Source organism: Leopardus geoffroyi, chromosome X, assembly GCF_018350155.1.
Source record: "Leopardus geoffroyi isolate Oge1 chromosome X, O.geoffroyi_Oge1_pat1.0, whole genome shotgun sequence".
Lineage (NCBI taxonomy): Eukaryota > Metazoa > Chordata > Mammalia > Carnivora > Felidae > Leopardus > Leopardus geoffroyi.
In genome coordinates, this window is record NC_059343.1 from 95,152,875 (window position 1) to 95,168,141 (window position 15,267).

General features: G+C 40.0%; 1 protein-coding gene across 4 annotated transcripts in view; it reads right to left on the minus strand.

Annotated features, from left to right (window-relative positions):
- IL13RA2 (interleukin 13 receptor subunit alpha 2) overlaps window positions 1-11,579 on the minus strand; it is a 72,579-nt gene extending 61,000 nt beyond the window's left edge. The window contains exons 1-2 of one of the 4 annotated variants that reach the window (XM_045471421.1): window positions 11,439-11,579; window positions 10,939-10,992 (exon numbers count right to left, since the gene is read on the minus strand). The gene's annotated coding sequence lies outside the window, so the exon portion shown is untranslated. The remainder of the gene's footprint in view (window positions 1-10,938; window positions 10,993-11,438) is intronic. The other 3 variants (XM_045471412.1, XM_045471413.1, XM_045471419.1) reach the window with 3 other exon arrangements.
- Window positions 11,580-15,267: the final 3,688 nt, after the last annotated feature.

Sequence of the window (15,267 nt, forward strand, 5' to 3'; positions counted from 1 at the left end):
AAGACATGCAGATGGCCAACAGACATGGAAAGATGCTCAACATCACTGATCAGCAGGGAAATGCAAATCAAAACTACAATGAGGTATCACCTCACACTTGTCAGAATGGCTAAAATGAACAAGAAACAACGGGTGTTGGTAAGGATGTAGAGAAAGGGGAACTCTCTTGCATTGTTGGTGTGAATGCAAACTGGAGACGCCATTCTGGAAAACGGTACAAAGGTTCCTCAAAAAGTTAACAATAGAACTACCCCAGGATCCAACAATTGCACTACTAGGTATCTACCCCAAGAATACAAAAATAATAATTCAAAGGGATACATGCATCCCAATGTTTATAGCAGTATCATCAACAGTAGACAAATTATGGAAACAGCCCAAGTGTCATCAACTGATGAATGGATAAAGAATGGATATATATATACACACACACACAAAAATATATATATTATATATATATCCATTATATATATATGTATGTGTGTGTGTGTGTGTGTGTGTGTGTGTGTGTGTATATATATATATATATATATATATGTATATATATATCTTTGGGGCACCTGGGTGGCTCAGTCGGTTGGGTGTCCGACCTCAGCTCGGGTCATGATCTCGCCATTCGTGGGTTGGAGCCCAGCATCAGGCTCTGTGCTGACAGCTCAGAGCCTGGAGCCTGCTTTGGATTCTGTGTCTCCCTCTCTCTCTGCCCCTCTCCCACTTGTACTCTGTCTCTCTCTCTCAAAAAATAAATAAACATTAAAAAAAAAGAATGAAATTTTGCCATTTGCAATGACATGGATGGAGCTAGAGGGTATTATGCTAGGTAAAGTAAGTCAATCAAAGAAAGACAAATACCATATGATGTCTGTCACTTATTATGTGGAATTTAAAACAAAACAAATGAGCAACGGGGAAAAAAAAGTGGAGAGAGAAGCAAACCAGGAAACAGACTCTTAACTGTAGAGAACCAAGTGATGGTTACCAGAAGGGAGGGGTTGGGGGAATGGTTTAAAATTTTTTTAATGTTTATTTTATTTTTGAAATAGGCTTCTTTGGTATAAGGATTTATTTTAGGTTGATTTTTTTTTAAACAGCAGATTTAGGAAAAGCGTTTTTTACCTCCCCATCAGATGCCTAAATTTACACTCGAAAGGGAGCCTGAACCAGGAAGAGAATTATTAACAGAGATATCTTTTTACCTAAGAGACTTATCTGCATAACACGGCAACCTTTGTCTTCCAAAACTCTCTCACTTTCTTGTGAATGGCCTTCCTTATTTAGTATTCTGGGACCCCTATTTCTTTCCTTAGCTCAGGATGTCTTATAAGCCTCAATTACCAGGCTGCCCATTAGGTCTTCTATTTTTATGGGGCTCCCGTACATATGAAATTTGTTTTTCTCCTGTTAATCTACCTTTTGTCAATTTGATTATTAGACCAGTCAAAGAACCCAGAGGGGATGAAAGGAAAATTATTCCACCCCTATAGTTGGTGACCACAAAGGAATCCTTAGTGGCTGGACACTTATCTTTCCAGGGCTGCTGTAGTTGTGAGATCCTAGGACCTATGACAAAAGCCAGCAGAAGGTAAGAACTCTTACCATGTCAGGGGCGCCTAGGTGGCTCCAGCAGTTAAGGCACCCACTCTTGATTTCGGGTCAGGTCATGATCTCACGGTTTGTGAGTTCAAGCCCCAAGTCGGGCTCTGCACTGAATGTGTGGAGCCTGTTTGGGATTCTCTCTCTCCCTCTCTCTCCCCTCCTCTGCTTTCTCTCTCTCTCTCTCTCTCTCTCTCTCTCTCTCTCTCATAAATTAATTAAAAACAAAAAACAAAAATATTAACTTAAAAAAAAAGAATTATCATGTCAGTCGCCCAGATCTCTGACCGCAATGTCTGATGGAAGTGAGAGTAATGAGAGTTCTCTTCTTTTTGTAAATTTAGATTAGCAGAAGAAAAAAGCTGGGTGAACCAGTTCCTTGAGTATAGCAACTTTTGTAAAAGTCTTTTATGAGAACACTTGTTTTCTATTAATGCCTTTCTTCCCAGAGATAGTCACTGTTTTCTTTTTTCTCTGTTGTAGAATTTGGCCAGACGAAAATGTGGGTTACATCCCACTTGCAATTAGATATGGCTGGATAGGGGCGCCTGGGTGGCTCAGTTGGTTTAAGCATCCAGTTTCAGCCTAGGTCATGATCTCACTGGTCCTGAGTTCGAGCCCTGCGTCGGGCTCTGTGCTGACAGCTCAGAGCCTAGAGCCTGTTTCAGATTCTGTGTTTCCCTCTTTCTCTCTGCTTCTCCCCCACTCACACTCTGTCTCTCAAAAGAAAATAAACATTAAAAATTTTTTTAAAAAAGATATGGCTGGACAGAAATGTGGGTTGCACCCTGTTTATGGCTAAATGTGTGTCTTTGTCTCTCTTTTCTTTTCTTTTCTTTTCTTTCTTTCTCTCTTTCTCTCTTTCTTTCTTTCTTTTTTGGGAGGGGAACTAAAATTTTTGAATTGTGAGGACTGCATCTTTTTCACTCTCCTTTGGAAATGTCTCTTCCATCCACGGTTCAACCATAAAAAGACTTATTGTTTTGACCTGCTACTGAGATTAATAGATCATACTTGTCAGATGATGGATCCTTTGAAGTGGCCAGATTGCAAAGAAAAGAAAAAATAGAGAGTTCTCATCCTAAACAATTGTCATATTGGGACCTGTGGAGACACCTAGTTGAAAAGCGGATTCAAAGGAGTAGCTAGCCTCAGGGACTCCTTTAATAGGATGAAAGAATAGAAATTGGACTTAGGACAAAACTTAAAGTCCACATCTAATGTAAATTCCTTCTCTGCCCTCTTAGCTACACTTTTAAAATCCCCGACTCCCTGTCCCTGACGCTTTGGGATCTCTGGGCCCCTGGTCTAAAATCCCCCCTCTCAAAACCCAGCTCCATTGCCTCAGCAAATTCCCTGAAATCCCAAAATTCCTCCAGCTTCCCCCCGAAAATCCCTTAAACTCCCAGCTGCCTGTTTGACTTCCCTCTCTGTAAGGTTTACAGAGGGCACTCCAGCCTGATCTCCAGGCCCGGAGTATACAGATTACTCACGTACAGACTGAAAGCCAGGAAATGAGTGGAGAAGCACCGGAGGCCGGAGGAAGGCATTGTTTTGCTGCTCCTTACAATTCCTCCTCCTTGCCGGGGCTCTGTAATCAGGTGCTGCCAGCTTCGGGTCTTCTGATGCAACGTCCTTTATGAGTGCATCCTAGACACTCACCACAAAGAATTCACATCCCCTGGACATCAGCAGATCCCGTAAATTATAAAGCCCTTTTACCTCCACCTTCAGAAGATCATACCAAATTTAGAGAGAAATTGGAAAGGCTAGTGGCCATTCACAACCCCACGGACGTAGATTCACACCTAGATTGCCTGTAAAGGGCTATTCTTCTTACCTAGGATTATAGTATAGTTATGAGACAAGCAAGGTGGCCCCCTAGGGAAACCCCTCCCCCAAGAGAAAACAGATGGCCAGGATTTCTCCCAGACCCTCCTTCAAATGTCCAGGAACTGGTTCAGCTGAAGGCGGATATTCAGGGGGCTGATAGGAACAGTGGTAGAGGCTTCCCCAACTAAGGTGAGTTGATCTAAGGTTCAGATGTGCACTTGGAAAGAAGAACATACAAAGGCCTTTGCTGCATGCTTTACACAGATTTTTTAAAAGGCATACTACATCAAATCCTGCAAGTCTAGAACATAGAAATCTTTTGATTTATGTAGTAGCTCGAAATATCCCTGATATAAAGAAGCAGATTAAGGAAACTGTAGTTGGAAGGGTAAATCAGTGTTTGGGGTACCATTCGGGACACAACTCAATTCTCTACGGAATTGGGAACAACTGTCCTTGTCTCGTAAACCTCAACAAACCAGAAATGCAGCTCTAGGAAAAATTTAAAGTCCATCCATCCTTACCAGTCCCCAAATCTCACCTATTCCTCTCAAAATATTTACAGGTATCGTAAAGGATCAGGACACTAGAAACAGAAGTATCCTGCACTTAAGGAAAGAAGGAAAAACTTTAACAATAATTACCCTATACCCCTGATAATAGGCAAATATGCCCCCAAAACTCTTGGAGAAAACTGGGATACCTTCCCTGTACCTTTGTGATGTAGATTTCTCCCCACCACCCCCTCCCCCCATAATCTCTAGGATCTAAAAGCCATCCTTTAAAATACAAATGGGAGGGAGAAGTTTCTCAAGAGAAGGAGAAAAAAGGAACTCTTTGGAAATTGGGCCAATAAAAAATCGTAAATGTCTTCTTCACAAATATTAGTAAAAAACTTCAGCTGTCTGTCCCAAGGCTAGAATTTTAAACATTTTAAAACAAATGCTATAAGCTTTCATTAGCATATATCTGTATGTTTGTGTCTATATATGTACATTGTAGCTGTGTGATTTTTTTTCTACTTCTGGATAGGATTACTAAAATTACTTTGTAAAAGAGCTCTATTCAACTGACTTAAAAACAAACAAGTGCTGGGGAGCCTGGGTGGCTCAGTCAGTTAAGCGTCCAACTTTAACTCACATCATGATATCAAGGTTAGTGAGTTCGAGCCCCGGGTCGTGCTCTGTGTTGACAGCTCAGAACCTGGAGCCTGTTTCGGAATCTGTGTCTCCTTCTCTCTCTGCCCCTCCTCCGTTCTCTCTCTCTCTCTCTCTCTCTCAAAAATAAATAAACATTAAAAAAAAACAAGTACGTATATGAATTAAGGATTCCCAAAACTCTCAGAAATATAACAGAAACTAACCCAAATGTTTTTCAAGTTCACGTGATCTAGGGTGATTTTTGGTAATTAAAAGCGAGTTTATGTTTTTTGGTTTGATTAAAACAGGCATGTCTTTAGAGTTATCAGTGTTAAATATAATACTGCATTCTACCTAGGTTTACTAAAAGTCAAATAAGTTCATGTTATCTCTGCTGCAAAATTTGTCAGCAAGAAAACTAGCTTGGGATGATGGCTGACTATCTAATGTCTCATGAGGTTTTCATGAGTAGTCTAAACATAATTATTAAGAACAAGTGATGTGGGGTGCCTGGGTGGCTCAGTCGGTTATGTGTCTTGACTCCTGATCTCGGCTCAGGTCATGATGTCACAATTTGCAAGTTCAAGCCCCGCATCAGACTCTGTATTGATGGCGTGGAGCCTGCTTGGGATTCTGTCTCTCCTTCTCTCTGCCCCTCTTCTGTTTGTGCTCTCTTTCTCTCTCTCTCAGAATAAATAAATAAACTTTTAAAAAAAGAACAAGTGATTTAGGGGCACCTGGGTGACTCAGTTGGTTAAGCCTCCCACTCTTGATCTCAGTTCACTCTTTGTGAGATTGAGCCCCTCATCAGGATCTGCGCTGACAGCACAGAGCATGCTTGGGATTCTCTCTCCCCTCTCTCTCTACCCCTCCCTCACTTGCATGCTCACACTCACTCTCTCCCGCTCTCAAAATAAATAAGTAAACTTTAAAAAAAGAACAAGAGGTTTAGGGGCACCGGGGTGGCTCAGTCAGTTGAGTGACTCTTGATTTCAGCTCAGGTGGTGATTTCAGGGTCCAGAGATCAAGCCCCTCGTCAGGCTCCCTGCTGAATGTGGAGCCTGCTTAAGATTCTCTTTCTCTCTCTCTCTCCCTCTCTGACACACTCTCTCTCTCTCTCCCCCTCTCCCCTGCTCACACACACTCTCTCTCTCTCTCTCTCTTCTTAAAAATAAAAGAACAAGGGGTGCCTGGGTAGCTCAGTCGGTTAAGCATCCGACTTCAGCTCAGGTCATGATCTCACAGTTCCCGAGTTCAAGCCCCACATCGGGCTCTGTGCTGACATTCAGAGCCTGGAGCCTGTTTCAGATTCTGTGTCTCCCTCTCTGTCTCTGCCCCTCCCCAGCTCGTGCTCTGTCTCTCTCTTTCTCAAAAAAATAAATAAATAAATAAAACAAAATAAACATTAAAAAAAAGTAATTAATTAAAAGAAAAGAAAAGAAATAAAAGAACAAGTAATTTAAATAGATGTAAATGGGATAAGAGATTTTAGGTGAAATTTTTTATTAATAATTAAGTTTTATGGAATATGTGCTTAAGAAAGCTTCCAAAATCTTTTTTGGTAACTTGGAACTTTAGAGTTTTGCAAAGTTAAATGATGGAAATTGATTGAATATCGAGATCATTCCCAAAGAACATAAAAAGGTGAAACATTGGAGTGTCTGGCTGGCTAAATTGGTGCAGCATGTGACTCTTGAATCTCAGGGTCATGAGTTCAAGCCCCATGTTGGGTCTAGAGCTTACTTAAGAATAAATAAACAAACAAACAAACAAACAAACTAGTTAACTTTAAAAATCAAAAAAAAAGTGAAACAATAATTACTGAACACTTTACCTAATTTGGCTTCCTGTTGCAGGGAAACTAAAGATAAATTTGAGTTTCTTGGTAAACATAAGTTGCACCACAATGAAAGCCTGTACTACAAGGAAGTACATGTTTCTAGAAATCATGAAATGCATTCATAAGTTTCCCAATCTAAGGAATGCTGGTATAACAGACAGTTCATAACTGTTTACTTCTTTGTTTCACTAGAAATTAAGGTTTCCAGGTGTTAAGAATTCTAATTAATATGTGTAATTAAAGCTACTAGAAACCATGAGGGAAACAACTCTTGTGTGGTCACATTGTCTAAATTTGAATGAATTTGTTATAAATGCTATAAAATTACGCTTTAACATCAGCAGTGTACTTACGTAAAAGGAAAACTTAATTTTCTTTGATCTGTTATGAGGACAAAGTTTTCTTGGACTATTGGTCTGCTCCTGATAAGCGATTGCAAAAGGTTTTCTTTACCTTTTAAGTAATCTGTCTAGAAAGCAAAATTCTGTGTTTTATCAAAATAATTTCTTGCGCTTCATGTTATCTGTATCATTGGGTCTTTGAATACGTAGGGAAACAAAATCTTCTTTATATGAAAAGAACTAGGCTTTGCTTACAACTATGTGACCTTCTATATTTGCCTTTGAAATCTTTTATTGTCACTTTGGTTAAATAGATAACTAAGTATTGTTTCATGATAATCTGTGATCTTATTTAGCCAAGTGTCTAAAACCCTTTGATATTTTTGATACCTGTCCAAAATCAAATCCTAAATGAAGTCCTTTGGACCTGGAAGTAATTTTGGAATTTTCCAGACAGTCTCTGGAATATCTCTAAAGATATATTCTCTCTCCTTATTAAAAAAAAAAAAAAAATCAAAACCAAACATGGAAAGTGTTAAACTCATTAGGCTTATTTGATATGCTAAGTTACATGGGAAGCACTGTCAATTAAAAAGTAACGTTAAACTTTTATTTGTATGGATAGATGTTACTAATATAAATGTTCCAGAAATTGTATGCAATTTCTAAAATTCTGATATGTCCCTGTATAATGTTAGTCAGTCATAATTCTAGTTATTATCTTAAAATGTGTGTCACAGAAATAACCAAATTACCTTGTCAATTGCATTATAATGAACTCTCATTGGATGTTTAGCCATGGTCATTTTTAAGTCTTTTGTCATTTACAGTTATTGTTTTACTCTGATGGTTTTGCAAAAGTCTTCCTGCAAAAGTGCTTCATCTTCAAGGAAACTAATGGAAAGGTCTTTGGCAAGCACGTATTTCTGATCATTTTTAGATCATAACACTGAACTGGGTAAGCATTTTCCAAAACTAATGGAAAACACTGGATTCAAGCAGAACAAGAATTAATTACATATACTGAATGAACTGATGATAATTATAATTTTTATGACTTTTTATATGAAACATTGCTGGCTCTTTAGTGTTTTGTTTTTCCAGACTTAAGGATGTTTTTTCCCCTAAGGTACCTAAGCCTTAGAGCAACTTGGTAAGGTGTACCTTTATAAACAAAAATAAAACAGATTTTCTCCCTACTTGATCCCTCCAGAATTCGCAAACTCTCAGTGAGTAGCCTTACTTTCATGGTAATATATTTATTTGCAAAAGTTCAATAAGAATCTGTTCTCTTTGTAACAGGACACAACTGGAAACATTGGTTCTATTACCAGTACCATGAGTGGAATGTCAGATTTTTTTTTAAGTTTGTTTATTTATTTTGAGAGGCGGGGGCAGAGAGAGAGAGAGGGAGAGAGAGAGAGAGTGCTCTCCCTAGCATTCCTGGGAGCTAGCTCTCTCTAGCTCCCAGAGCTAGATGCTGGGCTCGAATCCAAGATGTGAATCCAAGGTGTGATCACGACCTAAACCAAGAGTCGGTAGCTCAACTGACTAAGCCACCTTGGTGCCCCAGAATGCCAGATTTGAGAATATACATAGAATCAGATATTCCAGACAGTTTGAAGGAACCAAGGTTGACTTTACGGAGCCAATAAAGCCCCTTTGAAAACCAGCCTGGTACTTGCTTACAGGGTTCCCCACAGCCTGGCCAGGTAAGTAAAGAAAGTCAACTTCCTGGCAGCTGCAGGAACCTCGGGGTATTTTGGGGACCTCAGAAGAGAGGAATTCACCCAAGTCTATAGGTTTTGCAGGTGGAGTAGGATGGCAAGTTCTCGGCTTGGCTTTCTAGCCTCAAGAGGCTCTTAAAAGTTCAATCTGAGATTCCTTATGGAAAGTTCCAGCAAAGCAGATTTAAAAGAGCCTATAATGATAAATCACTATTCTTGCTGTACTTCTCCAAATAATCAGGCCAAATTTAATAAGACTAGACTTATTTTAACAAATTAGTTACACTATAATTATATTGGGGTAGAAATGGAGGTGATCGTAGACAGAAAAGTTTTCTTTCAGGAGAAACTATAGTACACACATGTGAATAAGATTCTAGTTCTGTTCGTTTTCTTTGAAGTTTTATTATTTGCCTTTAAACTGGACTGGGTCCTGAATTCTAGTTTCTTTAAGTATCTCGCTACAAATCTCCAAACTAACATTTCCAATTTTTTTTCATCCTTTTGACTTGGAATCATTGAGAACTAAAACCGCCCCTTTTCCTGAAGCCCTCAGACAGAAGCTAGATGACTGGACCTACACTTCAGAGAAATCGCCACAAAAGCTCATGTTTACCCCGTCTTCCTTGCGCCTGTGGCTGTGTGCGCCATTCAGAAAGCTCACCCGACGACATCATCAAAGACATTCAAACTGCAAACCAGGAAAATCTGTCAGATTGCCACTGCCTGCCCTCACTCATTCGGAAGATGCTTTGAGCCTACCATCTAGAAATCTTAACTGGCAGCTTTCAGGACGCAAACACTGGGTTTATAATTTGCTCCAGCCATTTACCTTTGTTTATCTTTTCTTTCCATAGAAATTCCTCTTGTTAATTACCTGACACAATATAAGCCTAACTTTGAGAGCCCAGGTGCAAGACTGCCCCCGGGAAATGAGACAAAACTGTTGAGCTGAACTGACCTATTCTCAACACTGAGATTTGTATAATGAGATAAAATAACAATCTATCAGCTTGACTTCCAGACTATGAAATTTCCTGCTTGAAGTTTCAAAGACTGGACTGAAGGGGAGCAGAATTTACCATCCCAAAATATGTCACTTTGGCATGAGGATTATTTTGAGCTAAAGGCAGGGGTGCCTGGGTGGCTTAGTCGGTTAAACATCGGACTCTTGATTTCGGCTCGGGTCTTGATCTCAGGGTTTGTAGGACTGAACCCCGCATCGGGCTCTGCGCTGACAGTGCGGAGCCTGTTTCGGATTCTCTCTCTCTCTCTCTCTCTCTCTGCCCCTCCCCTGCTCATGCTCTCTCTTTCTCTCTCAAAATAAATACATAAACTTAAAAAAAAAAAGGCAATCAAAACCCAGAAGATTCAGGTGAAGCTCTTTACCTCCTCACTCAACTGTCATATATATATATATATATATATATATATATATATATATATATATAATTTATTGTCAAATTGGCTTTGGCTTCCATACAACACCCGGTGCTCATCCCAACAGGTGCCCTCCTCAATGCCCATCACCCACTTTCCCCTCTCCCCCACCCCCCATCAACCCTCAGTTTGTTCTCAGTCCTTAAGAGTCTCTTATGGCTTGCCTCCCTCCCTCTCTGTTACTTTTTTTTCCCCCTTCCTCTCCCCCATGGTCTTCTGTTAAGTTTCTCAGGATCCACCTTTGAGTGAAAACATATGGTATCTGTCTTTCTCTGCCTGACTGACTTCACGTATCAACTGTCTTAATTTACCCTGGAAAGGGGGCCTACACCAAGAAGAAAGCTATTAAGAGAGAGAACTTTCTACCAAGAAACTTAATCTGCATAACAGGGCAACCTTTATTTTGCAAATATCTCATCTGCCTTCCTGTGAATAGCGTGCCTTTCCTTTGGATCTGCCCACCCCAGGCCCTTTCCTGAGCTCAGCGTGTTATAGAAGCCTCAAGAACCTCACTACCTTCTGGGCTTCATATTTTTATGGGGCTCCCGTACACATGAAATGTATTATTCTCCTGTTAACCTGCCTTATGTCAATTTGATTATTAGACCAGCCAATGAACCTAGAAGGGAAGAAGAGAAAATTCTGCTCCTACACTTTCATATGGCTGTCACGCGTCCAGGGACCGACAGATTGTTAGCCCTAACAGACATACACATACACATTCCACCAAATAACCAGCAGACAAATAACTACCCAGAGAAAGATTTAGGAAGGTGTATTGTAAAAAGCACTAAGCTTTGAGTTAGGGGGCCTGAGTTTGGGTCCTGAGACTATCACTGTTACCACTGGCTACAAACTTCCTTTTCTCAGGATCTGTTTCCTCCACAGAATAAGCTTGATGACCTTCAAAGTTCTATCCAACTCTAACTTGTCTGAAAGAGAGTTTAGAATAAATGTTGTTTTATTACAAAGGCATTTGTCTTACACACTCTTTTAAAGCAAGTTTTAAGAAAATGAAAACTTACCCTTCCAAATGTGCGGGAGATCCGGCCACTTCTTGTGAATTGTCTCTACAAGGCCTATGTAAGGAGAGTGATATGGGTTAAAAGCAAATGAAGTTATAGGAAAAGAACATTCAATGTGGTAACCTCCTGATGATATCTGTGGAAAGGAAACTATTCAAATACATCCTGTATTCTTTTACAAAATGCTTAAGGTAACAGAACGTATGGGGACTGGCATCGTTCCCATTATTTTCCCTCTTTTCAAGAAGAATGGGTAATGTTAATACTAACCATCACCCATAAAATAATTATTACTGACAGAGGAAAGAAACGTACTGAGATAGTGCTCAGACTGTCATGACATAACGTTTGGAAACGAGAGGCAACTACTAAAGGTTATAATTTGTTTACAGAAGATCCGTATTTTTTTTTAATATTACTTAACCAATAGTTTAAATGCAAATCGTGCCAGTACTCCCACATTATATAAAGACAACATGATTCCAACAAAGCTGATGTACCAAATGCAATATTACAGAAGAAACCTCAGGATGGCTGGGTCTGCTGCTACAGTCAAAACCATCACAGACAGATGAGACTTTTTCCTATTTATAAACTTCTCTAGAGCGATGATTCCACCACTTTCTTGAGGAACCATTTCCAGTGTTTCACAATCAAGATTCCTCCTTAAATCTACCCCAAATCTCCAATGGCCTTACTTAAGTCTACTTAGTCATCTAAGAATAAAGAGAATATTTATTGACTTTCCTCTGTGTCTGAGTCACTGACATTTTAAAACGATTATTAAATTATCTACAAGGCTCCTCTTCTGCTGGGCTAATGAATACTATTACTTCAACAATCCCCTTAGAGCACATCTCTTATATCATGTGACCTAGTTGTTTCTTCAGGATTCTGGTAAAGTCTGCCTGGGTTTGAGTTTCTCTTTTTATGTTTTGTACTCTGAAACTCTTTAGAATGGATTCAGAATTCCCATGGGGTCAATGGACTCTGCTCCTTCCCTGAAATTTTTATCTCCCAGAACAACATTAAGCAATATTGCCCAGATTATCCAAATTATAGCTGTATTACCACAGTGCAAGCAAAGACACATTTTTAAAAATTTAAAAGTTCTGACTCTAGCTCACAAAATGAAACAAGGGCAATGCAGTTCTAGCTTTGTTGGTATTCCTGTCCAGAAGCCAAGAAATTATTCAAGTGGTATTTCTCAGGAAACAAATGTTTAGACTCCTGGGAGGAAGCCAGAAATCTGGAGTGGGTGATGCGGTTCTTGGCTCCCCAATTCTTATGTCACTGGAAAAATATTTTGGCTGACACTACAGACTCATCCTCATTTCCAGACCACTTCATTTTGTGAAGTTAGATTCTTTGGAGAATTACACAGTGCATCCCAAGGTGCATTTTTATGATCTGATTGCCATATGATTTATATGTGAAAACTCCTGGACTGTAAGAAGGTATTGCCAACATAAAAAGTTGTCTTCCCATATATTACACAAGAGCATGAGAACTAATGCCTCTCTAGGGTTTCTGTCTTCTCTTACTGAGTCAGACTCTCGACAAGAGAAAGAAATGGTGCCCTCTGAATTTAACCCTGAGGTGGCTGATGATTGGGACCAACCCTGCACAGAGGCAGAATATGTATCCCCTTTGTAATAAGATTTGAGGGGCCCTAAAAAATCAGTCTGGTTCAGTACCTGACTTGCTCCTTTGGGTTCTTAAATGTCTCCTCAATAAGACCTACACTGTAGCCACTCTATATAGAATTTGAACCTGTACCAATCCACAGCCCCCCTTAGTACACCTACTATTTCTGCATTTTACAAAGCACGAATTTCCTTCTTTTTTAAAAAAAAAAATTTTTTTAATGTTTATTTATTTTTGAGAGAGAGAGAGAGAGAGAGAGAGACAGAGCATGAGCGGGGTAGGGGCAGAGAGAGAGGGAGACCCAGAATCGGAAGCAGGCTCCGGGCTCCAAGCTGTCAGCACAGAGCCTGACGCGGGGCTCGAACTCATGAGCCGTGAGATCATGACCTGAGCCAAAGCTGGACGCTCGACCGACTGAGCCACCCAGGCGCCCCGTGAATTTCCTTCTAATAGACAGTACTACGTACTTGTTTAGTTACATCGTTGGTCATTTTGTCATTTATTGCTTGTCTCTCTCCTCTAGACTGTAAGCTCTATGCAGCAGATATTTTTTTTCCCTATTCTGTTCCCTGATGACTCCCAAGCAACTGCAGCAGTACCTGATGTTGATTAAGCGCTTAATAAATATATCATTGTAAATGAATGAATGTGTTGAACAAGCCATAGGAGGGATAGCTACTATACAGACTGGGAGTCTGACATGCTATTTTGATATAATAATGAAGGCATCAATCATCAGCTAAATCACGGAGTTGAAAACAGCCAGTATAATTCATCCAACTGCAAATTATTATTAGATGTTGTTTTGGTTTACTTATCTCAAAACATTTACTCAGCACTTAGAAGGTATACTCTTTCCTCATTTATATTGATATATATATATATATTTATATATATTTATATATATATATTCATATACACAATCACGTGTGTTGTTTATAAACACTTAAACAAGGGCACACACGCAAGAAACAAAAGGAGTGAGGAGAACAGCGGAATGTACGTGAAAATACAAGAGACCCCCATGGACTGATTTGTGAGCTGGTAGGACAAGCAGTCTGTGCAGAACTGAAGACATTATAAGAACGTTCACGAAAAAACCTGAAAGGTGGTATCAGAGCATAATCAGGAAATATCTCAGCTGGATCTCTCATGAACCTTAACTTTGATCAGATAGGGTAAGTCAGCCTCACTCCACATAAATAAGCCTCACTCCTTTTATTCCTGTTTCTGGGATCCCCACCTATTAAAAACCTGAGATTTTAACAGCAAACTCCTTTCTCCCAAGGTGCTACATCTACCCTGGTTTCATGAACCTGCTTTAGCGCCTTTTCTCACACATGTACAAAAAGCTATTTGGTTACCTTAACCAACAAAACGGAAGTGAAGTATTAGACTTGCCTTCTCATGTGACTGTGTAAACCTTCACCTTCTCAGAAAATGACTTCTCAAACAGAACAGGGAGGCTGCCCCACTGATGTCTCTTTTGGGCTCTCCACTTCCATTTCTTCGCTCTCTCTCGCTCTCTTTCTTTCTGAGTTTATTTATTTATTTTGAGAGAGAAAGCACAAGTCAGGGAGGGGCAGAGAGAGAGAGAGGGAGAGAGCAGGAGAAAGAGAGAATTCCAAGCAGGCTCCACACTGTCAGTGCAGAACTCGACCCAGGGCTCAAACCTATGAACCACGAACACGTTAAAAGGCATTTGCTTTCATTTTCCACACATAGTTAACATTTTTCTCCTCTGCCATTTTCTTTTCTTAGTTTTTCATAATACTAAGCTTCCCAAGTAATTTATATTTGAAAACTAATGTGAACACATCAGAGCTGTACATGTTTTGTGTGTTCTAAGTTCATTTTACTTATTTTTGAGAGAGAGGGAACACAGAAGAGGGGCAGAGAGAGAGAGGGAGAGAGAGAGAGAACCCCGAGCAGGCTCTGCACCATCAGTGCTGAGTCCAAGGGCTCAAACTCACAAACCGTGCGACCATGACCTGAGCCGAACCTAGAGTTGGATGCTTAACCGACTGAGCCACCCAGGCACCCCGGAGCTGTACGTGGTTTTAACATTTATCTTCATTTTTGCATGCAGTTTCATAAAAAACCACTGAAATAGGTAGAATAAGAAGTATCAGTGGTAGAATAGGAAATATTCACCCCATTTTCTAGGGGAGAAACACAAAAGTGCTATTTCAACATCAGATGACCAAAACCTATCTATATGTGGTAAAAGAATTCAGGCTATTTTAGTTCTTGCTGTCATTTTTTTTTTTAATGTTTATTTATTTTTGAGACAGAGAGAGACAGAGCATGAATGGGGGAGGGGCAGAGAGAGAGGGAGACACAGGATCAGAAGCAGGCTCCAGGCTCTGAGCCATCAGCCCAGAGCCCAACGCGGGGCTCGAACTCACGAACCGTGAGATCGTGACCTGAGCTGAAGTCGGACGCTCAACCGACTGAGCCACCCAGGAGCCCCTTTTGCTGTCATTTAATGTTGGCGACAAATTTCTATTTCCATTTAGCAGATACTAATTGAGTACCTACCGCTCTAAAACCAAGAGCTACATATTCTAGATACAAACATAATACACAGCCCTTCTCCCCTCAAGGAAATTAATATTTAGTATAGAAAACAGATATGTAAATAAATATTGCCAATACAGTAAGATAAGATATTGTGTGAAG